Source organism: Leuciscus leuciscus (genome assembly GCF_965113295.1).
Source record: "Leuciscus leuciscus genome assembly, chromosome: 12".
Lineage (NCBI taxonomy): Eukaryota > Metazoa > Chordata > Actinopteri > Cypriniformes > Leuciscidae > Leuciscus > Leuciscus leuciscus.
Window position 1 is genome coordinate 25650460 of NC_138736.1, and position 25214 is coordinate 25675673.

Below are 25214 nucleotides of genomic sequence, written 5' to 3' on the forward strand. Positions count from 1 at the left end.
CGGGTGGTGAGCGTCAATCCAGATGCTAAGGGCATTGTTCGAGATGTGAACGTCAACGTGGTCCAAAGCTCCTGCCTTCCTGTCACAAAACCCGCACTAAACGGCCATCGGCCAAAGTCCTGAAAGAAGCTACCCAAACCACGGTCCTGCACAGAGATGTTCGACGCCTGGTTGTCTTGCTACCAGTTGAGGACCAAACTCGGAGCTGACCGGCAGTAAGCAGGTGCTGATTTACGATCTTTACATTGGTTCTCGTGGGAAGATCGAGTGGGAGGTGTGCTGACAAACTGCCTGGGAGCTCCTCAGTGGTGAAACTCCTCCTTCTTTAATTAGTGGTGAACCAGGTGGAACAAATCTTCCTGGAAATCTGAGCGTGCCAGTACCTGGCTCTGTTGTTGTCTTTAGACCACAGTGAAAGGAGCATTTATAGCACCACAAGACCAAGGAAACTTCATCTTTGTCATCAAGGTGACTGTGCAAGACCAAGCCCTCCACAAAACTGTGAAGGACAGCCGGTAAGCGCCATATTGGCCATGGTTTGGCTAGACTGACTTAAGCAGTGCAGTGCTAATGATACTCTGGAAAACACAGACTCTGAACTCTTGTTGACTTTGATAGGACTTTTGCAGTGGTATTTGTAACTTCAAATGTTGTTTGGGTTTATCAAACAACTAGGGTATAAAGAAAAAGTAAGAAAAGCCAAATTCATTGTTTGACAAAGAATGTGTTTGAAATGGTTAAAAGTAATTTCAACTTTGTAGAAATCTTAATAAACCAAGTTCTTAATTCAGTTAAAAATGTATAGTCTAAAAATCTTTGGCTAAAAATGTAAGATCTAGTAACTTGGCTAAAAAGTATGGAAACACAGTTTGGCTAAAAATATAATGTAAATAACCTAAATATTAAACCAATTGAAGGTAAAAAAAAGTTATTTGGCTAAAGATACTTGGTTAAAAGATAAGAAAATATACATTTTGAAAATCAAAATACCAACTGATTTGTTTTGGTAAAGCATATCTTGTCGTGTGGCTACAATGATACCTTAGAATAATTCTTTACTATAAAAATATGGCTTAAAACTACTGATTAGAAAATAAATGGAATTTTTTACTACTAAACATATTTTGAATGCATTTGGCTAAAATGTGAATTTAGCTAAAAATATACTGATTCTGATCATTTGATTTAAAATGGTGGGTATTTATTTGGATAACATTTGCTTAAAAGTGGAAACCTTGTATTTTATAATGGCAATAATGTGTTTATCTGAGTTGAATGTGAATAATTTTGATAATTTAATTTGACTGTCAACTCAAATAATAACTTGTATTTGTCATCTCTCTTTTGAGGTTTTTCACCTGTTTACTGCCCACCAAAGAATGGTAAATAAAAGACAAACAACTGATCCCATGGCTGTTTATTGAGTGAAATCCAGTTAAGATCTTCATGTGGAGGGACTGTCCTTTTCAAGTGGGGAATTGCACAAGAAATAGATCAGAACTTGACAATACTTCATAAAATGAACTTGAAGTATACTTCTTTTTCGTAAGGGAAATTATACATTGCTATTATTCAAATCCGTTAAATGATTATTAGGCTGCATAAATTAGGTCAGCCGGAATCGGGAACACTTCCTATAACACCCAGTGTACTCGTTACATCATAAGAAGAATGGCATCTACGCTAATGTTAGTCTTTCTGCCTTTTCCAAGGTTTACTGTAATCAGCTGGATCCAGGCCATATCCAGAACAGATGGAGGACCTGCCCTAGACACGACCACAACGCATCCCTGAAGTGTCAGCAGAGATTGTGTGAACTAGACTCTTCCCTGTGAAGGGCTCATCGACACGACAGCCATCGGCCCTGATCCTCAACAAACCCGTCTCCATCCCGGTGTGATGACTCCGATCTTAAACCAGGTGGAACTGGATAATATTCTGATTGTCCCAAACCAATCTTGACTTCTGACCTATAATGCTGCCTGAATCATAATCATACACTGTTCGTTCAGTGACCAGAGGAGAACTGGCCCCCCGCCTGAGCCTGGGTTCTTCCAAGTTTTTTTTTCTTCATTCTGCCACCTGATGGAGTTTTGGTTCCTTGCCACTGTCGCCTTTTTCCACCTTTGTTGCCATTGGCTTGGCTTGCTTAGTTGGGGACATTAAATTGATCATTTAATTTCATATTCAACAATAATATTGATCTGCCTGCATTGACACTATTATACAAGAACTGAACTAATCTGGACGATGACATCACGGTTTACTCCAGAGCGGCTATATATATATATATATATATATATAAACTAAATTAATAACTTTTTTTTAAAACAAAAATGAAACATCACTGAACTTAGGCTGACTAAGCTGGGCGGTGACACTATTTTCTTCTGGAAACAAACCTTTTTGCATTATTTTCCTGTTATCTCTGTAAAGCTGCTTTGAAACAATCTGTATTGTAAAAAGCGCTATATAATAAATGTGACTTGACGTGACAATAAAATAGTAAAAAATGTTTGGAGGGGGGTGGGTCTTGCTTTTAATTTACAATTATATTCTCCTATCAATATATTTTCTAGATTTCCCCACATTGTTAATGTTGTGGTTATTTCAGCAAACAGTTTCGTAAATTCAGCTTAACTGCAGTAAGTAAAAATTGTATTTATCATTCAACTGAACTGTGCTCACACATTTTAGACACTTATAGGCTACATTGTTTTTGCTAAGTCCATGCAATAAATGCACGTCCTTGAATAAGCAATGTTTTACTTCTGTGTACGTTTCAGGTGTGGCCAAAATTTGAGTTGAGCAACTCATTTTTAGCTCAAATTGTATCCGAAAATCTCACAGCCCCCACGGTCAAATATTGTGATTCACTTTATGACGTATTAAATCGAGATCTCTGAGACCAGTTTCGGAACCGAATCTTTTGAACTGATTTTTTTAAATCAACCGGTTCACAATAAATAACATTAATTTGTGGATTCGACTGATCTAGAAGATTAAACTTGCAGTAAACTCAGTGATTCAAATACGGACATGGCGAGTTAAAGGTATAGCGGAGGATGTTTTACTTCCTGGTGGGTAGTCTAAACTATTGGTCCTCCTAATTGTCAATCATTCTGGTGAATCAATCAAACTTTTCAAAAAGTGGAGAGGGCGGGTCTTATCTAAAATTTGGAAAGATCCTCCGCTATACCTTTAAGTTATAAAAAAACAACTCAAGTTGTGCTCTAATCTAGACAGAGCTCAACCTATTTAGTTATTCTTATTTGTCGCATATGGCATTAGACACCTCACATTAGTTGTGTAACTTAATTGATGACCTTCGTTCATCAATCCATGCACTACTCTGATCTACACCTACTACGAACACATTTTCTATCATGTATGCCTATTGAAGACGAATGAGCCAATCAGAGTAAGTGTGCATATCCCACAATTCAACTTGATTGTGATGTCACAGCAGATCGTGCTTAATTCAAGTGTATAATATATTTTCATTTGTATAATTTTATTTTTCTCCAACAGCTCATTTACATATAAGATTTTATATATTTTCCTCCAACAACTTATATGCAGATTTTACAGTCTATGGTGTGGACGAATCATACTGTCTATGGGACGAATATGTAAATGTGGCTTTCATTTTAGTGATATAAAGATAGGTGTATTTTTTGTATTATTTTACCTGTATTGATCTGCTGCTACTACTTTGTCAACATACGCTTTTAGGAGCGCGACAGAAAATGAAAGTCTACTGAGGTTTAATTGTACACTTAAAGTGCTGTTTATAATACTGAAAATATTGTATAATATATTAAAATATTTGTTTATTCCTGAAGATTCTTCTGCGTTGTAGGGTCTGGTTAGGTTGTTCTGTTACCATTTCAGCTTTCAGCATTCAGCCTTCAAGAAATTCTCACTCCAACCAGGTAATCAAGGTTGGCAAGGCTGGCCATCCACGCTACCTGTTGTTAGTATGCACTTATACCATCACAATTAATGATCACTTAATTCTGAAGAATTCAAACGATAAAAAAAAAAAAATTATAATCGTGGCTTGCTCGTATTTCATTACATTTTCCACACGAAGAATGTTCTTGTTACCAATTGTTTTTATCATGCTGATAATTTTTAGTTAACATTATCGTCTAACATTTTAAATTGGAAATACATTTTTGAACAATCATCAACAATTGTGATTTTTTTTAAACCAGTTAATGTAATAAAGAAATATGAATTAATTCAATACATTTACATTCTTTATTGCCACTACAGCATATACACAAGTATCAAAGTGAAAGTCTTGGATGCAATCATGTTGTGACAGGAAAGACCAGAATCAACAAAACACTAACTGCATAGCATACATGTAATGCACATGATTCTCATAATATACGTTACTATACAAAATGCACAAGTACATAATATACAGAATGTTTAAAATTCATATATATTTTAAATGATCCGATGTACATTCTGTTGTATTGGAGTTAGGGCTGGGACAACGCGTCGAAGTCATCGATGACGTCGACGCAAAAAATACGTCGACGCAAAATATGCCTGTCGCTGTCGATTCGTCGACCTGTTTTCATTTCTCTAAAAAACGTGTGCAAATTACTTCACAGTGTGTACCTTAAGTGCGCTGATACGCGATGGCCATCATTCTATCCATCCAGGGGTTTTCCTGCATTGAATTTTTTGGGGGGCGGCCGCCAAAGCCTTATTTGATCGGTGAGTGATGTAGAATAGAATGACTGACTGCGCTTGACAGGGCGCATATAAGTACGAGAGAGAGCCCCGGCCGCGCGCGCGCGCACTCACCGTCTTCAAACAACACGAGCGCTGTCTTCTCTCTCTCTCTCCCTCGTGCATATTAATCAAAATCATTAGACACGATCAAGCGGGAAGGAAGTCGACCGGAAGTTGAAGCCGGCCGCGTGCCACCATCTTGTAGCAGAACTTCACCTGCTGTTAGCATCCCATTGACTCCCATTCATTTTGGCGTCACTTTGACAGCGAATAACTTTACATCTGAGGCGTTTGAAGACTCCATTTGTCCATTATTTATTTCTAAAGAAACACGACAATGTATAAAATGCTCCATTACCTTGTAGCTTACGTTATGGCCCAGTAAAAACAGTTTTTGTAAAAGTAGGCTAACGATTGCGTCATAACCACACGACTCTCTGTCGCACAGTAGAGAGATTACCGTATTGACGGGAGGAGAAGCTCGCTGGCAATCGGGGAGACGTGGAGGCAAAATGACAAAATAATTAATCAGAATACCTAGCAAAAGTTTCTCCTGCTCGTAGCTCATGGACAGCTCCTACTCACGCTCTCCGTCTCTGCAAGATTCGGAAGGGAATGATTCAGATTTCTCATGCCACAGCCACTAGAAGACAGACGGGTTGCTCACGTCACATCTACGTCGTCAAGCTCGGTTTGAGTCTGCGCGTCAGGAACGGAAGTCCTAAAAAATCGCTGAAAATGGGCTTCACTTGCCTCAATTGAGTTCCAATGAGATGACTCTGTCCATTTCTTATACTGTCTATGGACACGATAGAAAAAGGGCGGAAGACCAAAGTTTCACGTGGAGCATTCGGAGATTTTTTTCTCTTGAATTACCGCGGAGTGTGAATTGTGGTAAAAAATAAACTGCTGGGATAATCACACAACGCTTGCCGTAGGCTACACGTCCACTAATGACACGTCCAATTCGCGAACTAATGACTAATTTGAACCGATTCACTTTAATGAATGGTTAAAACAACTGATCTGTCCAACACTGAACTCACGAGGCGTCTGAATCGGTGTATAACAAATCGGTAACACTTTACAATAATGTTCCATTTATTAAATTCTAGTTAAGCACTTTTTTTTATTAGTTTTTTTTTTTTTTTTTTTTTTGAAAAAGGTGAGTGGCAGAGTGTATTACTATACGTTGTTGTTATTTTTATGTGAATGAAGAATTAAAATATGCACTTTTTTCAGTAAGCTAGGACTATGTGTTTTCAACATGTTCAATTCTGTTGGTTCAGGAAGGACGCCATGACAGGCTGCTGGCTCCCACTGTTAATTTTTATTTATTTTTTGTTGGAAAAGCACTCTCTGTATTAGCTTAAAGCCCCCAAGTTTACATTGGTTACTGTTTTCTTTCAATTGCTCTAAACAAGTATTTTGGGTGACCTTTTTATTTTTTCATTGAATGCTAGACATCAAGTTGTTGTTATTTTCATCTGAAAGAAGAACTTTTTTTTCAGTAAGCTAGGCCCTATGTGTTCAGTAAGCTTGTTTCAGTTATGTGTTTTCAAGGCTTTAAGGTTTTATTGAATGCTACCTCTGACTAAGAATGCATTACTATGCACTTGTATAGTCTTTTATTTTGGAATTTTAAGAGCAATAAACATATATTGCAATGTTAAGGAATTCATGTTTTTTTCATTCAGATATGTAAATTAACATGTATAAATTGCTATTAGTCAATTAATGGGGATTGGGGAGATAATCGAGAATCGAATCGAAATCGAATCGGACTGGAAAAATGAATCGTTAGATTAATCGATGCATCGAAAAATAATCGCTAGATTAATCGTTTAAAAAATAATCGTTTATCCCAGCCCTAATTGGAGTGCAATATCAGTCTTTACAGGAATAGTCCACCCAAAAAAATGAAAATTATCTTCTCATTTACTCACCTTCACGCCATCCCAGCTACAGATGTTGTCAGAATTAATGGCACCCCTGGTAAATATGATAAAAAATGGCTGTAAAAATAAATCTGCATTGTTCTGCAAAAAAATCTGCAAAAAAAATCACAAAAATCGAACCTTTCATTGAAGTAAAAGAATTGAAAGTGGTGGTAAATCACATTATAAAATAAATGCTTTTCTCCAAAACACACTGGCCATAATTATTGGCTCCCTGTCATTAAATGCTTTTTGCAACCTCCTTTTGCCAAGATAACAGCTCTGAGTTTTCTTCTATAATGCCTGATGAGTTTGGAGAACAACTGACAAGAGATCAGAGACCATTCCTCCATACAGAATCTCTCCAGATCCTTCAGATTCACAAGTTCATGCTGGTGCTTCTTCTCTTCAGTTCACCCCACTCATTTTCTATAGGGTTCAGTTAAGGGGACTGGGAAGGTCATGGCAGAAGCTTCATTTTGTGCTCAGTTACCCATTTTTGTGTTGATTTTGATGTTTGTTTTGGACCGTTGTCCTGATGGAAGATCCAACCACGGCCCATAAGATTTCTAGCAGAGGCAGTCAGGTTTTGATTTTTTATCTGTTGGTATTTGCTAGAATCCATAATACCATGTATCTGAACAAGATGTCCAGGACCTCCAGCAAAAAAAAAAAAAAAAATAGGCCCACAACATATAAGATCCAGCAGTATATTTAACCGTAGGCATGGGTACTTGACAGCAGCCATGTCACCCTGTAGCCCAAGAACGGTTGCCCACTGAAGCTAAGCAGGGCTGAGCCTGGTTAGTACCTGGATGGGAGACCCCCTGAGAAAACCAGGTTGCTGCTGGAAGAGGTGTTAGTGAGGCCAGCAGGGGGTGCTCACCCTGTGGTCTGTGTGGGTCCTAACACCCCAGTACAGTGATGGGGACACTATACTGTCAAAGAGCACCGTCCTTCGGATGAGACGTAAAACCAAGGTCCTGACTCTCTGTGGTCATTAAAAATCCCAGGATGTCTTTCGAAAGAATAGGGGTCCTGGCCAAATTTGCCCAGTGGCCTCTGTCCATCATGACCTCCTAATCAGACTCCTAAGCTGGTGTGTGGTGGGTGTTCTGGCGCAATATGGCTGCCGTCGCATCATCCAAGTGGATGCTGCACATTGGTGGTGGTTGAGGAGATTCCCCCCTTCTATGTAAAGCGCTTTGAGTGCCGAGAAAAGCGCTATATAAATGTAATGAATTATTATTATTTTTACTTTTGATCCCTTTTTGCATCCAACACATCTGGTGGGTTTGCTGCCAAAAAGCCCTTTTTTGTTTCATCTAACCATAGAATCCGGACAATTTAAAAGTTCCAGTCATCTCTGACAACTGAATATGCTGGAGTGTATTTTTTAAGGAGCGAGGAGGATTTTTCTTAAAACCCTCCCAAACAACATGTGGTGATGTAAGGGTTGTTTGATATATTTTTTTTAGGCTTTCTGACCCCCAAGACTCAGCAATTATCCATGTATGATCCTTGGAGAATCTTTGGCCACTCAAACTTTCCTCCTCACCGTAGATTAAGACAATATAGACACACATCCTCTTCCTGGCAGATTCTTAAAGGGATAGTTCACCCAAAAATGAAAATTGTGTCATCATTTACAATCACCCTCAAGTTGTTTCAAACCTGTATGAATTTCTTTCTTCTGCTGAACACAAAGAAAGATATTTTGAAGAATGTCGGTAATCAGACAGTTGATGGACCCCATTGACTTCCATAGTATTTTTTTTTCCTACTATGGAAGTCAATTGGGTCCATCAACTGTCTGATTACCAACATTCTTCAAAATAACTTTCTTTGTGTTCAGCAGAAGAAAGAAATTCATACAGGTTTGAAACAACTTGAGGGTGAGTAAATGATGACACAAATTTCATTTTTGGGTGAACTATCCCTTTAACATCTTTAGTTGATTGGAACTTCTTAATTATTGCCCTGATGGTCAAAATGGGGATTTTCAATTCTTTCGCTAATTTCTTACAGCCACTTTCTATTTTGTGATGCTCAACAATATTTTGATGCACATCAGAACTATATTCTTGGGTTTTACTCATTGTGATGGATTAAGGGAATTTGGCATTTGTGTTTCCTCATATTTAAACTCCTGTGAAACAAGAAGTCATATCTAGACAATTTCATGTTCCTAGTCACCCTGGTGTGCTAAAAAAGGTAAATATTAATGGGTATATACTTTAGAAATATTTTACTCGTAATAAAATTCTAGGGGTGCCAATAATTGTGGCCAACGTGTTTTGGAGAAAAACATTTATTTCATAATGTGATTTTCCCTCACTTTCAATTCTTTTACTTCAATGAAAGGTTAGATTTTTGCAAATTTATTGAATGAAAGATCAAAAGGATAAACAATGCAGATTTATTTTTTTAACAGCCATTTTTGATCATATTAACCAGGGGTGCCATTCATTCTGACCTCAACTGTATATATGACTCCACATAATACAACTGGATTGCAACCCATGTACGTATGACAGTTGGTTGGAAGTGATTGTTATTAGTTAAAACAGTTTAAATTATTAGTATTTTTCTTATCTATTGTTTCACTTGAGAAGACTGATTTATCACTGGGGTCATATGGATTACGGTCACGGTAACTGTTTGTGGTTTTAAAAGCGTCTTTAGAACTCAGGGAGATGGATTATTTTCCTAAAAATCTCCATTCGCGTTTATCTGTAGAAAGAAAGTCATATGCATCTGGGATGGCATGGGGGTGAGTAAAAGATGATTTATTTATAAACTATTCCCTTAACATTCATATCCTGTTGGTTATGCTAGTCTAGGATCAGCATAGACTAATAAGAACAAAGTGCAACCTTTTGTGTACTTGTGAACTGTGTTAGTTTTAATCTAGAGCTCCAAAGAAATTAAAATATATTGCATAATATCAGGTGTTTGAAGATCAAGATAGTCATTCAAAAGTGATGTGTCTGAACAAAATAATATTCTTGTCTGATGGGGCAATGGATCTCTGGTACTACCACTCCATCCTCTGGGTCAGCATCAGAATTTTGTTCATGGAAAATTTGCTCCACTTCCTGGACAATGAGAAAGGATATGTATTATAGTCTAACAATACAAACTGCTTTGAACTCCCACATAACAAATTGCAGACTTCAAACATAAATAAATAATATAGTATTTTAAGGGGATTTTGCAGTTCTAAATATTTACCTCTAAGTTATTCTCCATTTATCATCTGTAATACCGTAAGGTAACAGTAAATGGCAGTATAGCCCTATATATAAATATATATCCATAAGTCAAAATTACTTGTGTGTATTAGGTTTTACGTTTGGACATATATTTTGACATTATTAAAGCCTATTTTTTTGTCAAAGTTAAGATTGTTTTATTCATTTGAAGTGACAATTTTTGCATTTTTATCACAGTCAATCTGGACACAGAAAAAGCATTTTGTTACTCATACTAGCATATAATAGCAAAATAAGTTGCACAAAGGTATCAGAATAAATATTGACCATGCGACCAGGGCGATATTTAAAATTAAGTGTTTAGCCTATATATCATGAACAGAGACGTGGTCTGTGGTGAAGTCCTGCCTCTCCTCCTCTTTCAAAAACTTTGCATTGCAAATCAATCAGCAATTGACAAATTCAGGTTCAAGTAGCTTTATTGGCATGGAAATCAAATAAAGTCTTTATATTGCCAAAGTTGACAGCACTCTGGGCGGCGAATCAGGCCATGATTGACGGCGCTCTGGTCCAGTCTCCAATGGCATTGGCCATTGTCAGAGACACTATATTTAGGACTGTACAGTACTCTATATGATCTATACAATCTAATCAAAGCAAATATGATCTAATCGAAGACACTATGTAGATAACCATGTCTTGATTGGGCTAAATCAAGACAACATTGCTGTGTAATGTTGTGGGCTCTCAATGAGCTTTAAAATACCCCTCCACCTAAAAAAGTAAGTAGCTTATGTAACAATATGTGTATTGTGAATTGTTGCAAGATACTTGCATGTACTGTATGGGGGGCACCCGTGTTGTTGTGGGTGAGATTGCGGGAGGAATCAGGAAGTAAAGTGGAGAGTTCGGAATTACATGCGAACCTGTTTCTTTCATGAATATAACACACACAGAATATTGAAACATTGTGGCAGCGGTACATGATCAATGGAAAAGACTGAAAACAAACCGCTCCCAGATAGCACATGTACATCACGGAGACGTCTATTTGATGTGCGTGTTTACATCTGGAAGACGTATTTTTAAGAGTGTTTGCTCATCTGCAATATGTCTATTGGACGTTTCCTGTCAGATGTCAAATAGACGTTTAGAAGATGTCTTTAAGATGTCTGTAATGATTTAGAATGTATGTTAAACTGACATCTTAAAGATGTCTATCAGATGTTAGTAAACAGCAGATGCTTTCCAGATGAAGTGATCATTAACAGACATCTTGCAGACGTACGTGTGCTGAATCCAATGATCGTCATTCCGTCGAGGAACCTAGATGAGAGAGCGCAAGTGTGGATAACTGCTGTTCAAATCAGAGAGCGCATCTGAGTGTTTTCTTCGGAGGTGGGGCTTTCACGGATGGACAGGATAATACGAAATCCAAGTAAATGATTGATCGCTCAAACCTGCAATAATAGCTCTAGCACGATGGAGAGAGCATTGAAACCACCAGGGAAAATAGACTTTGATGACTGTAATTTGGCGATTGCATGGAAAAGATAGAAATAAGATATTAATTTGTATGTAGATCTGACTACGGAAGACAAAACGGATGAATATAAATTTAAACTTCTACATTACTTAATTGGAGAAAAGGGACGACAAGTGTGCCAAACTCTTGGAGTTATGCTGGGTACACACCAAAAAGATAATCGGGCTGATTTTGGGCCGATTTCCCCCCTTCCGACAATCCTAGCTATGTCCCGATTATCTTGATGGTTCTACAAATTATCTTATCAGAATTTCCCTTGGTGTGAGGTGTGTTAAGAGTGTCCGAACCTGATCGGAAGAACGTCGGAGCCGCCCCGAGCGCGAATCGTAAATATTCAACATGTTTAATATTTACGATCAGAAATCCTGATGTGTGGGGGGAACCCCGAGGACAAACGCACGCACGCTCTGGAGATTATCACGTGAAACGAAACAATATCCAATCAGAAAGCGAGATGATGTCAGACAGAAGCATAACAAACGCAGTCATGGCACAGCACAAAGTGAATTGATGTGGACAGCAGAGATGGAGGATCAGCTTGTTGATTTGTGGCAACAGCACAAATGTTTATACAACTTGTTGTGAGCTCAAAGAGCTGCACTACAAGGACAAAGTGATAGTTCAGCCGCTGACAGGACAGACACAATGGTGGCCAAAGGCAACAGTGATAATACCAGTGGAACAAAGATCGTATGAAATTAAGATGGAAAGTGGACAAATCCTGAAAAGGAACAGAAAACATCTGAGAATGAACGTTCCGGAAGTGAACGAGCTCAGAAAAGATGAAGCAAATACAGATACCATTGAACACACTGACCCAGGAGAGTCTGAGAAGGACTGTGATACAGGGCCAGTCGAAACAAAATTGGAACAACATGCCTCAACCGCGAACCACAATCCCTATTCAAGAAATAGGAGGCCTATTAGGAGACCAGTATACCTCAAAGGACTTTGAATGCTCAATAGATTAGCAGTTGTTAAGTTTGGTGAGGCTAAAAAAAAATAAAAAAATAAAAAGCCTCAAGAAGACTGTTGTTGGTACAGTTTAGTGTATTGTTAAAAAAAAAGTAGAAGATGAAAGATGTAACAATATGTGTATTGTGAATTGTTGCCAGAGACTTTTATTATGCATGTATGGGGTGCACCCGTGTTATTGTGGGTGAGATTGCGGGAGGAATCAGGAAATAAGCTCAGTGGTAGCTCAGTGGTAAGAGCATTGCGTTAACAACGCAAGGTTGTGGGTTCGATCCCAGGGGATTGCACATGCTTATGTATAAATGAATAGGATAATGCAATGTAAGTCGCTTTGGATAAAAACGTCTGCCAAATGCATAAATGTAAATAAAGTGGAGAGTTCGGAATTACATGCGAGCCTGTTTCTTTCATGAATAACACACAGAATAATGAAACAGCTTACTTATTGTTTTTTTTGTTTTTTTAATACTGGGTTACCGCGAGTAGGCCTATACAATATCTGATAACGTAGATGATAATGATATAATTAATCTGCGCTATTCCTAAGAAATCATCTCAACAATGTAGTGTAGCAGCAGATAAATACAGATAAAATAATTTAAAAAATATCTTATTAATCCTATCTTCATATCACTAAAATTAAATAAGAAGCCGTGCTTACAGACTCTCACGTCCACACAACATGTAAACAACACTGACTTCTTCCCTTCGAGGTCATGAAGCTGTCAATCAGAAACTCTTTGAAACATTGCGAGCCCCGCCCCCACAAGGGATTTGTGCCATTTGTCAGTACAGTACAAATCAGCGAAAGAAAGAGGAGAATACTACGGTAGCCAAGAGAGCTCAATGCGCTGCAACTGAAGAAAACACATGCAAATAGAAAAACACCCGCAAATTAAGAAAACATCATCAGTTTCGAAACACATGTGTTGTCCAAATACTCAACCAAATACAGAAATGCGCTGCAAAATTTCACAACACAACCAAATACAGAAACGCGCTGCAAAAGTTCACAACCAAATATAGAAACGCCCTGCAAATGGCACAGACCACAACGGAAATGTTTCCAGGGGACTACAAGAGACAAACTCGGCTATTGCTCGTGAGCATCCCTATGCCCTACTCTCTTCGAAGGGCAGACCGCAGAGCCCTTGAAGTGGGGACTTTGGAGTGAGCAGGGCACTTGTGTGTGTAGTTATTTGGAACGTGAAAAACATTTTATGTCCGCAACACTGCTCTTTGCTCCCATATTTAATAAAAATTGCAACATTTCTTTCCACCCTGCTGGGTCTTCTTCAGGCAAATGGTGACACATTTGATGAAGGGATAGGTCTTACAATCAACTGACCCACCCTGTGATATCAGTTAGTTTAATTAGCTAATATAGCCCCACACATTACTCAATTAAGAGAACACTAACATACACATTCTCCACAAACCCACACATCTCAAAAAAGGGGCCATTCAAATCTCAATATCCCCCAAAAGAGTACATAACATAGCTATCCACAGAAAAAAAAAAACATATATACACACATACATATATATATATATATATATATATATATATATATATATATATATATGTCTTTTTTATTTATTATAAGAATGGTTTTATAAGAATGGTTTTATATCAAGTTTTTCCATTCTGATATGAGAGACAGTCCAACTAGGAATATGTCTTCATTGGACCAAGTCCACTCGTCTGCCACCTCTGCACCTAGTGACTCGGCCCATAGTCACTTCAAGAAAAGGTCTACATTTATTCCTCCCAAGTACCGTAACGCCTCCCTTGACACGTACTGTCGTTTAGTTGAGAATGATGTAAAGGGTCTACTAAAAAAGAAAAAAGAATATAAAGTGCACAACAATCTGTCTAAAGAGGTAATGGATAAGCTGTAATGGATAAGCTGTAATAAGCTGTAATGGATTTGAGTAAGGACAATAGGATTGTGGTACGGTCTGCTGATAAGGGGGGAGCTGTTGTTTTGCAAAATGTGGTGGATTATGAATATGAAATTAAAAGACAATTAAGTGATTTGACATTCTATGAGAAATTATCCTCTGATCACACTAATAGGTTAAAGATCTGGGTACATTCCCAATTAGAACATCATTTCACCAAGGGCGAGTTTGACAAAAATGCCTTTGAGTTTCTTAAGGTTGAACATCCAGTGATCCAATTTACACACTCCCTAAAATACACAAGGGCTTAGATATCCCTCTGAAGAGAAGACCTATTGTCAGTGGGATTGGTAGCCTAACAGAAAATATATCTGCTTTCGTTGACTATTTTATTAAATCAGAAGTGGTTACCCTCCCTTCTTATATACGTGACTCTATCGATTTTATTAATTAGCTGAAAACCTTTGATGTTATCTCTGACAACTTGCTGTTGGCCACGTTTGATGTTCAGAGTTTATACACAAATATTCCACATGACGGTGGCCTTGAAGCACTCCAGCATTTTCTCTCTTTAAATCAGGTTGAGCCAAAACCCAGCACTGAGTGTATATTAGACTTGGCTAATATAGTTCTGACCAATAACTTTTTCCGTTTTCAAGGTGAGTTCTATATACAAAAGAAAGGCACTGCCATGGGAAGTAAAATGGCTCCTAACTATGCCTGCTTATATATGGGTCTTTTTGAAAACCAATTTGTGCTGCATCAGAGAAATCCATTCTATTCCTAGATCTTATTCTACAAGTGGTTTATCGATGATATTTTTCTGATTATTGACTGCACATCAGATGAATTAATGGTCTTCCATGAGTATCTTAACTCTTGTAATGAACATCTGAAATTTACTTTGGAATTAGATAAATATCGAACCAGTTTCCTGGATATTCAGTGTAACAATAACGACTCGGGGTAAATGTGAATTAGCTCAAGAATATAGGGAATTTTGGAAATATTAATAATTATGACTCATGGTCATAATTCATAAGTCGCATGTACATTTATTTAATCAATTATCGAGATTACCTTGTTCTGTAACTGTCTGATCATTACAGTTAAGAAGGGGGGTATCCCTTTTCAAACTCCAAGAAAGTTTTATCTTCTGGCCACGAATATCAAACTTTCTGAGTTTATGAATTAAAACTACTCAAGGTAGTCAATATCGAGCTTGTAGCTTAGATCTTTTTAGTTTCATTGACTTTTATAAGGTGGGTTTTCAAACACAGAGACAATTAAAAGTATAAATGGGTTTATTAATAAAATGGCACACACTAGAGATTATATAAACTACAAATATAAACGTACGTAAAAATGCAAACAAACAAACAAACAAACAAACAAACATTTAACCGAAACACAACATAAAACATAGCGTGATCAGAATGAAATGAAATGAAAGAAAGAAAGATAGACAGAGAGAAGATAGAGGGTAACTTAGTTCACAGACCTAAGACCTGGACACCTGAAATCAGCGTTTAGAGAGAGTTACGTTACGTGCAAGATTCTGTGCTCTTTCAGTGTGGTGCTGAAGAGGGGGCGTTTTGTACATATATTTAAAAGAAATATTGCTTATCCTGAGTTACACACAAATGTTGGTCTCTTGGTGTGTGTGTGTGTGTGTGTGTGTGTGTGTGTGTGCCTGCGTTGGAATGTCATGAGGCTGTAAAGTCACAGGGAGTCCATGCTGAAATGGGGGTTTTAGAGGGTATTCTCCAAAACAGGGTTCCCTATGTGAATCAAATGTCCCTCTGGGGAGCCACAAAGATGCCATTTTGACCGTTCAAGCAGACTCAGAGGCGCCATGAACAAACTCGTTGTCTAAGGAGACAACGAAGGATGTGTTGGGAGATCAGGATCTACTAATTTGAACAGCATGTGACCGCATGTCATAGTCATTGTCGTTACATCAGGTATATAAAGATCATAAAAATTGATCTTTTTCGTAAGCCCACGGATCGCAATACTATATTGCATGGGGACAGTTCCCTATTGTCCGGTCACTACGACGTACGTCGTGGTGAACGACGAATAGGAATCTCGCTAGAGAGGCCAATCTACTTAGAGTGAAACTAAAACAAGCCAATACACATTGGCGTGCAATCATTTGCATCAGCTGCACAGCCTCGCAGCGCGGGTATTTAACGAGCAGCTGGTGTGATTGCACTTCAGCTTTTTGCTTCGGAGCCAAGCACTTCGATGCGTCTTCTGAGAGTGGAATCAAACGAGCCGTTGGATCTCTCTTTCGGTGCGGGTGTTAGAACACGGCAGCGGGGACAGTCTTCTCTTTGTGTTTGTTTGTTTTTCTGTGGTTTGTCCCGAAAAAACTGAGCAAACAAAAAGCTGTTTTTACAGCTGGTAAGGTGCGCCGTTGAGCGCTCAAAGGCTGTTGTCACAGCTGGTAAGACAGCGAGAAGAGAGAGAGCGCACATTCCCGTCTGTGTTTGCAGTGTCTGTTCCCCCTGTGTGTTTCAGCACCAGTGAGAGCAGTCCCTAAAAGAGCTTACACACATAGAGAGCGTTTTTTTTTTTTTTTTTTTTAAAGGGAAAAAATGACTTTCTATCTGTGTGTTTCTGGATGCGGTCGTTACCTGGGTTCACGGGATGGTCACCAACGCTGCCTCGTGTGTCTGGGCATTAAACACGCTGAGACGTTGGTGGATGAGCAATGTACCCATTGTGGGAAGATGACCATCGCGGAGCTGCGGTCGAGACTCACGTTCCTGCAAAGGGGCGGAGTCCCCGTGCCTCTGCCTCGATCCAATCCTCCTCAGAGGGTTGCTTCGGGCAGTGACACGGGTGACCTGAGGATTACGGTGAGCGCGTCTCCTTCGGGGAACCAACCCCCTAGGAACCCTCACCCCTCTCACGCTCCGCAGCCAGTTGAGCCCCCATTGGAGAAAGCTGGACCATCCTCGCGGTGTGTACCGGTTGTCTCCTTTGGGGCTCCCCCTGAAGACCAGATGTCGATCGCTGCATCGGAGGGTGGGTCAGACTTCTCTGCGGACGACGACTCGGCACCGCTGCTTCCTTCGGGTGTGCCAGCGGTGCCTGAGACGGACCCGGAGATGATGGCCATGCTTTCCCGGGCCGCCAAAGGGGTCGGGCTCGTGTGGAATCCTCCACCGTGTCCCGAACCCTCGAGGTTGGACGATTGGTATCTCGGGGTGGCGCGTGCTGGTTCTCAGCAACCCACCCCAGTGCCTTTCTTCCCGGAAGTGCATGAGGAGCTTACGGGGACATGGACGGCACCTTTCACTGCCAGAAACCATCCCGGTGGCTCCTCCTCCCTCACCACCCTTGATGGCGGGGCGGCTAAGGGATACACGCGTATCCCGCCAGTGGAACGGGCCGTTGCCATGCAACTGTGCCCTAACTCCACTTGGCGTGGAGAACCGTGTCTTCCTTCCCGGGCCTGTAAGTACTCGTCGGATTTAACCGGCAAGGCTTACAAGGCCTGTGGGGAAGCTGCCTCTGCCATGCACGCTATGGCGTTGCTGCAGGTCCATCAGGCCAAGGCACTGAAGGACCTGCACGAGGGTGGTCACGATCCCCAAGTTCTTCAGGAACTTTGTATCGCGACGGACCTCGCGCTTCGTGCGACGAAGGTGACCGCGCGGTCGGTGGGACGCGATAGAGCCGGTCCCTCCAGCCGATATGAGGTCAGGGCACTACAGTCCCTACTTCATTGTACCCAAGAAAGGTGGTGGGTTACGACCGATCTTGGACCTGCGAGTTTTGAATCGGAGCCTTCACAAGCTACCGTTCAAAATGCTTACGCAGAAACGCATTTTCGAATGCATCCGTCCCCAAGATTGGTTTGCAGCGATCGACCTGAAGGACGCGTACTTTCATGTCTCGATTCTTCCTCGACACAGGCCGTTTCTGCGCTTTGCGTTCGAGGGTCGAGCACATCAGTACAAGGTCCTGCCCTTCGGGCTGGCCCTGTCTCCCCGTGTCTTCACGAAAGTCACGGAGGGGGCCCTTGTTCCCATGAGAGAACAGGGCGTTCGCATTCTCAACTATCTCGACGACTGGCTCATACTGGCACACTCTCGAGATCAGTTATGCGAACACAGGGACCTCGTGCTCAGGCACCTCAGCCAGCTGGGTCTTCAGGTCAACTGGGAGAAGAGCAAACTCGCCCCCGTGCAGAGGATCTCTTATCTCGGTATGGAGTTGGATTCGGTCGCTCAGACAGCGCGTCTCACAGAGCAACGCGCTCAGTCGGTGCTGAACTGCTTGAACACGTTCAAAGGCAGGACGGCGGTCCCACTGAAATTCTTTCAGAGGCTCCTGGGGCATATGGCAGCGGCAGCAGCGGTAACTCCGCTCGGGCTGCTCCATATGAGACCGCTTCAGCACTGGCTTCACGGCCGAGTCCCGAGATGGGCGTGGCATCACGGCACTCACCGGGTGGCAATCACACCGGCGTGCCGCCAGACCTTCAGCCCGTGGTCAGACCCCTCGTTCCTTTGGGCAGGAGTCCCCTTGGAACAGGTGTCCAGGCATGCTGTGGTATTCACAGATGCCTCTGCCACCGGCTGGGGTGCCACGTACAACGGGCATGCAGTGTCAGGGGTGTGGACGGGCCCCCAACTGCACTGGCACATCAACTGCCTCGAGTTGCTAGCAGTTCGTCTCGCTCTGAGCCGCCTAAAAAGGCCGCTACAGGGCAGAGACGTGCTGGTCCGTACGGACAACACTGGGACCGTTGCGTACATCAACCGTCAAGGTGGTCTACGCTCCCGTCGCATGTCGCAACTCGCCCGCCATCTCCTCCTTTGGAGTCAGAAGCATCTGAGGTCGCTTCGAGCCATGTATGTCCCCGGTGTGCTCAACCGTGTGGCCGACGAGCTATCACGAGCTGTGCTCCCGGGAGAATGGCGACTCCACCCCCAGGTGGTTCAGCTGATCTGGAGAGAGTTCGGAGAGGCTCAGGTAGACCTGTTTGTCTCCTCAGAGACCTCCCACTGCCAGTTGTTTTACTCCCTGACCGAGGGAACACTCGGCACGGATGCTCTGGCACACAGCTGGCCCCGGGGCCTCCGCAAATATGCATTTCCCCCAGTGAGCCTACTTGCACAGACCCTGTGCAAAGTCAGGGAGGACGAGGAGCAGGTCCTTCTGGTGGCTCCCTATTGGCCCACCCGGACTTGGTTCCCAGAACTCATGCTCCTCGTGACAGTCCCTCCCTGGCCCATTCCTCTGAGGAAGGATCTTCTGACCTCTGGAAACTCCATGTCTGGTCCCTGGACGGGACGCGGAGGTTCTAGGTGACTTACCCCCAGAGGTACTTAACACCATCACTTCTGCGCGAGCGCCGTCTACGAGACGTGTGTACGCCTTGAAGTGGAACCTGTTCGTCGATTGGTGTTCCTCCCGTAGAGAGGACCCCCGAAGATGTTCGATAGGGTCAGTGCTTTCCTTCTTGCAGCAAGGGTTTGAGCGAAGGCTGTCTCCCTCCACCCTTAAAGTACATGCTGCTGCTATTTCAGCATATCATGACCACATAGATGGCAAAACAGTAGGAAAGCACGACCTGGTCGTCAGGTTCCTTAGGGGGGCGAGACGATTAAATCCTCCTCGTCCTCCCTCTATACCCTCTTGGGACCTTTCCCTGGTGCTTCGAGCACTTCAGGATGCTCCCTTTGAGCCTTTGCAGTCAGCAGACTTAAAGCTTCTCTCCTTGAAGACTTTGTTGCTGATTGCACTGGCCTCGATCAAGAGGGTAGGGGACCTGCAAGCATTTTCGGTCGACGAATCGTGCCTAGAGTTCGGGCCGGGTGACAACCATGTTGTACTGAGACCCCGGCCTGGCTATGTGCCCAAGGTTCCTACCACTCCCTTTAGAGATCAGGTAGTGAACCTGCAAGCGCTGCCCCTGGAGGAGGCAGACCCAGCCCTGGCTTTGCTCTGTCCCGTTCGCGCTCTGCGTGTGTACGTGGACAGAACCCAAAGCGTCAGGACCTCAGATCAGCTCTTTGTCTGTTACGGAGGCGAGCAGAAGGGAAAGGCTGTCTCCAAGCAGAGGATGGCCCACTGGATAGTGGATGCCATCGCCTTGGCTTACGAAGCTCAAGGCGTGCCCTGCCCGCTCAGGTTGCATGCACACTCCACGAGAGGCGTTGCATCCTCTTGGGCTCTGGCACGTGGCTCCTCGCTAACAGATATCTGTAGAGCTGCGGGCTGGGCGACACCTAACACGTTCGCTAGATACTATAGCCTACGTGTAGAGCCCGTGTCCTCCCATGTTCTCACCCTAAACGGGTAGAAGCACTGAGAGTACCGGCTCTGTTGGCTTGCTGCACCCTACTGTGCATCCTTATTGCTCCAGAGTCGAACCTGTTGAGTCCTCCAACACCCTCGGCACGGACATGGCGGAGTGTCCAGTGCCAGGCCCTTATCCGCTGAATCCTTGAGAACCGGGTCTAGGCTGGGTCCCATATGTGTGACCCTGCGGGGATCCCATATGTGTATATTCTCCACGGCTGCTCCTATTCGGAAGCCCGTGTCTTTCCCTTGGGCTTTTCCTGGGGTGCAGCAGCTGTGGCGCTTTGGTAGGGATTCCTATTCGTCGTTCACCACGACGTACGTCGTAGTGACCGGACGATAGGGAACGTCTCGGTTACATATGGTAACCCTCGTTCCCTGAGGGAGGGAACGGAGACGTACGTCCTGTCGCCACATCTGCTGCTACCCGCCGGGGCGACCAGCTTTTCAGGCTTGGCTCCTCAGCAAAAAACTGAAGTGCAATCACACCAGCTGCTCGTTAAATACCCGCGCTGCGAGGCTGCGCAGCTGATGCAAATGATTGCACGCCAATGTGTATTGGCTTGTTTTAGTTTCACTCTAAGTAGATTGGCCTCTCTAGCGAGATTCCTATTCGTCGTTCACCACAACGTACGTCTCCGTTCCCTCCCTCAGGGAACGAGGGTTACCATATGTAACCGAGACGTTTTCATCCCAGGTCGTTGGTCAAAAGTCTTCCGATCAGTCAGTTTAATCGTGTACGGAGAATATGTAGTGATAATACATCTTACTCAATGCAGGCTGTGGACTTGACAGAAAGATTCCTCAATAGAGGTTATAAACAAGATTGGGTTGATTCGGCCAAACAACGATTTGATCAGATAACACAAGATGAATGTCTTCGATCAAAAAAGCGTACTAAAAATCCAAACAAGTCCCCTCTTTGTTGCGTAAAGTATTCTCCACTTGTGTCAGAATTTAGAAAATCTGATTACAAACATTGGCACATTATTGATTCGGACCCTAAATTAATCAGAGTCTTTCCAGAAGAACCTAAGCTTGTTTTTAAACGTGCCCCTAACTTAAAAGACCATCTAGTTCAAAATTATATACGTCCGCAACCCACAACATCTTTCCTTAGTATGCCAGATGGCAACTATTGATGTGGTAGTTGTAATTAATGAAGAATTTGATATAAAACCATTCTTATAAAACCATTCTTATAAATAAAAAAGACATATATTTTTGTAAGAAATTGTTTGTTTATATGCTGACTATATTTCAGTAGGTCTTGTGAATATGTGGAGTATTTTGTCCTCTAATTATTTGGGGTTGACTTGTGTGGAATTGTTTTTTCCACACCAAATTTTTTTTGTTATGTATATATATATATGTATTTTTTATAAATTTTTTTATGTATATTGTATGTGTGTGTATATGTGTATATATATATATATATATATATATGTATATGTGTATATATATATATATATATATATATATATATATATATATATATATATATATATATATATATATGTCCTGCACCTGCCAGAAGGTGGGATGTGCACAGAATTACTTTTTTTTTATTATATAGTTATTTGGAACGCACTTGATGAAGGGAGCAACGAAAGACAACGTAGTTTCCTCATTATTTTCACATGGGATGTTCCCATGACAATGCATTACTGTTATTACCATAAATATCTTATATTTTTCTCTATCTTTTTTCATTTTTTTATTTATTTTAGTTTTCAGCTCATTGTTCTTTTCTCATTAGTATTCTGATGACATTGAACATATTGTTAATACATTTTGTATATTGTATACAAAGTTGTATGTCATAAACATATCTCTGTATGTTTTGCAAAAAATAATAATAATAATAATAAAAAAAATAAAGTAGATTTTGAGCTGTAAGCAGTTCTCAGCTGGGTTCGTCACTTATTTGGGTTCCCTAGAAACATTTCCGTTGTGCTCTGTGCTATTTGCAGCGCGTTTCTGTATTTGGTTGTTCTACAAGATTCACAAAACTCTGCAGTGAGCCCTTGGAACCTTTTGTCTGTTCAGCCTATGTTTTGTTTTATGAAAGCACAATGCATCTTTTACTATTTTTATTACTCACAGCATTTAATGATGGATTTAAGTCGCGGCCAACCCCATTTATTGACGAGCAAAACCGGCTGAGTACATTGCAAATATCTCACTCCTCAACTACATGCAGTTATCACCAGCTTATCCATCCTGCACAGCAACAAACACTCTACAATCATCTATCACAAATGAATCCCTCGTTACACCTGCTAATAATGAACATTTTAAATAACTACTCTACTGTGCAACATGGACTTTCATCACACTTGTCAGCCAGTGATTGTGATGAAAAACACACAGTGAAATCTATTGTCTTTCTACTTTTGCTGTTATCTGGGAACATACAGCCAAATCCTGGGCCTGACTCACTACAAATTATATATTCCCCATGCGACTTTAAAAACAGATCCAGTCTTGGAATTATGCATTTTAATGTTAGAAGTCTTCTTCCAAAAATGGACATATTAAGACTGTGGGTTGATGCAACGGATATGGACATCATGGTCTTATCAGAAACCTGGTTAAAATCTACAATAACAGATAATATGATTGCTATTGATGGCTATAATATTTTCAGAGCAGATCGTTCAGGTAAGGGGGGTGGAGTTGCTATATATGTTAAATCAAATTTTTTAAGCTCAGTGACATTGTCAGTAAGTAGAGTCAAACAATTTGATTTACTGGCATTGAAAGTAAATTTATACAAGGACACATACCTCACTGTTGTTGGCTGCTACAGGCCACCCTCCGCTACAAAAGAAACTATTTCCTCTCTTCATGATGTACTACTCAACCTTAATGACTCTGAAGTAATTGGGATTGGCTTTCCCCTGCCTCTGAGAATATTAAAGAACTATTTGTCTCTTTGAATCTCACACAACTTATTGACACCCCAACTCGTATTAACCCGAGAGATCATAGCAAATCAACGCTGTTGGATGTCATTTTTACAAACATGCCACATAAATACACATCGACTGCTGTTTTTTGCAATGATGTCAGTGATCACTGTGCGATTGCTTGTATAAGAGACACAAAACTACCTAAACATAAACCTCATTATGTTTTTAAAAGGTGTTTTAAACGTTTTAATGAGCAGGCTTTTATTCAAGATCTGTACAACTGTAATTTGGAGACTGTCTGTCTGATACCTGATGTGGAACATGCTTGGGAATATTTTCACAATGCCTTTTCAGCTATTTGTAATAAGCATGCTCCTGTAAAGAAATTTAGTATTAGCGGGAGGAATAACCTAGCCTGGTTCTACCAGACTCTCCTACATTTCATTTCTACAGAGGGTCTGGCCTCTCTCCATTGACAAGCGTTAACTTCCTTGTAGGCGGGTTTTCTGTTGAAGTTTAAAACTACTGGATCTGCCCAGAGCCACTCTGGATCTTTCACCAATCGCTAATGTTTGGTCGTGACGTAACCCTACAACTCAAACTAGCACACGACCTCAACGTCATCGTTCTCAGCCACTCCCTCTGTTCGCTGATTGGACCGGTAAAAAAAGATCGGAGAAAACCAAAGAATACACCACAATCCCAGACGTAGTACTGAAGGGAAATAAAATTGAGCGGCAGTACGCAGGAGGGCGGAGCCAGGCTAGGAATAACCCATGGTTTACTGAAGAGTTAAGCTTTATGATTAGAGAAAGAAATGTTGCATGGGGCAAAGCTCAAGCCACCGGTCAATTAAAAGAATATTTGGCAGAGCATAACATTTTAACTGATGTACAGTCAGGTTTTAGAGCTGGACACAGCACTGTTACAGCAACTTTGTTGCTATTAAATGACATTATAAATGCTTTGGACAAAAAGCAATATTGCGCTGCCTTATTTGTGGATCTGTCCAAAGCATTTAACTCTGTTGACCATCAGCTATTGCTAAATAGATTAAGTAACATTGGAATAGGAAACACAGCTATCAATTGGTTCAAAAACTATCTTACAGAACGAACGCAATGTGTTTCTATAGATGGTCTTAAATCAGATTTTTTTAGAGATTTCCAAGGGTGTTCCTCAAGGTTCGATTTTAGCCCCTATTCATAAATAATATTGGAAAGGATGTGCAAACTGCTAAACTGCACCTTTATGCAGATGATACTGTGATATATTCAGTTGCCCCTTCATTGAGCCAAGCCATAAATTACCTTCAATTAGCCTTTCAACAGCTTCAAGTCTCACTACATGGCCTTAAGTTAGTGCTAAATACTAAGAAAACCAAATTTATGACGTTTTCAAGGGCTCGTTCCCAATCCCCAGATAATATAACTATTAACACACTAAATGGGGACCTAATTGAAAATGTTTCATCTCACAAGTATTTAGGTTTTTGGCTGGACAACAAACTTTCTTTCAAACTTCATGTTGAAAAGCTTGTAAAAAAACTGAAACTAAGACTGGGTTTTTTTTTTTTAGGAATAAGGCTTGTTTTAACCTGTTAGATTGTGCAGGCTACTTTTTTAAGTGTGTTGGACTATGG

General features: G+C 41.2%; 2 long non-coding RNA genes across 2 annotated transcripts in view; one reads left to right on the forward strand and one right to left on the reverse strand.

Annotated features, from left to right (window-relative positions):
• The window catches only part of LOC309511577, a 237481-nt gene that overhangs the window by 22500 nt on the left and 189767 nt on the right, over window positions 1-25214 (reverse strand). The window lies entirely within an intron of this gene.
• On the forward strand, window positions 18-2325 carry LOC309510395. Its single transcript, XR_014210347.1, has 2 exons — window positions 18-515; window positions 1350-2325. It is a non-coding gene; the product is annotated as an uncharacterized lncRNA (long non-coding RNA).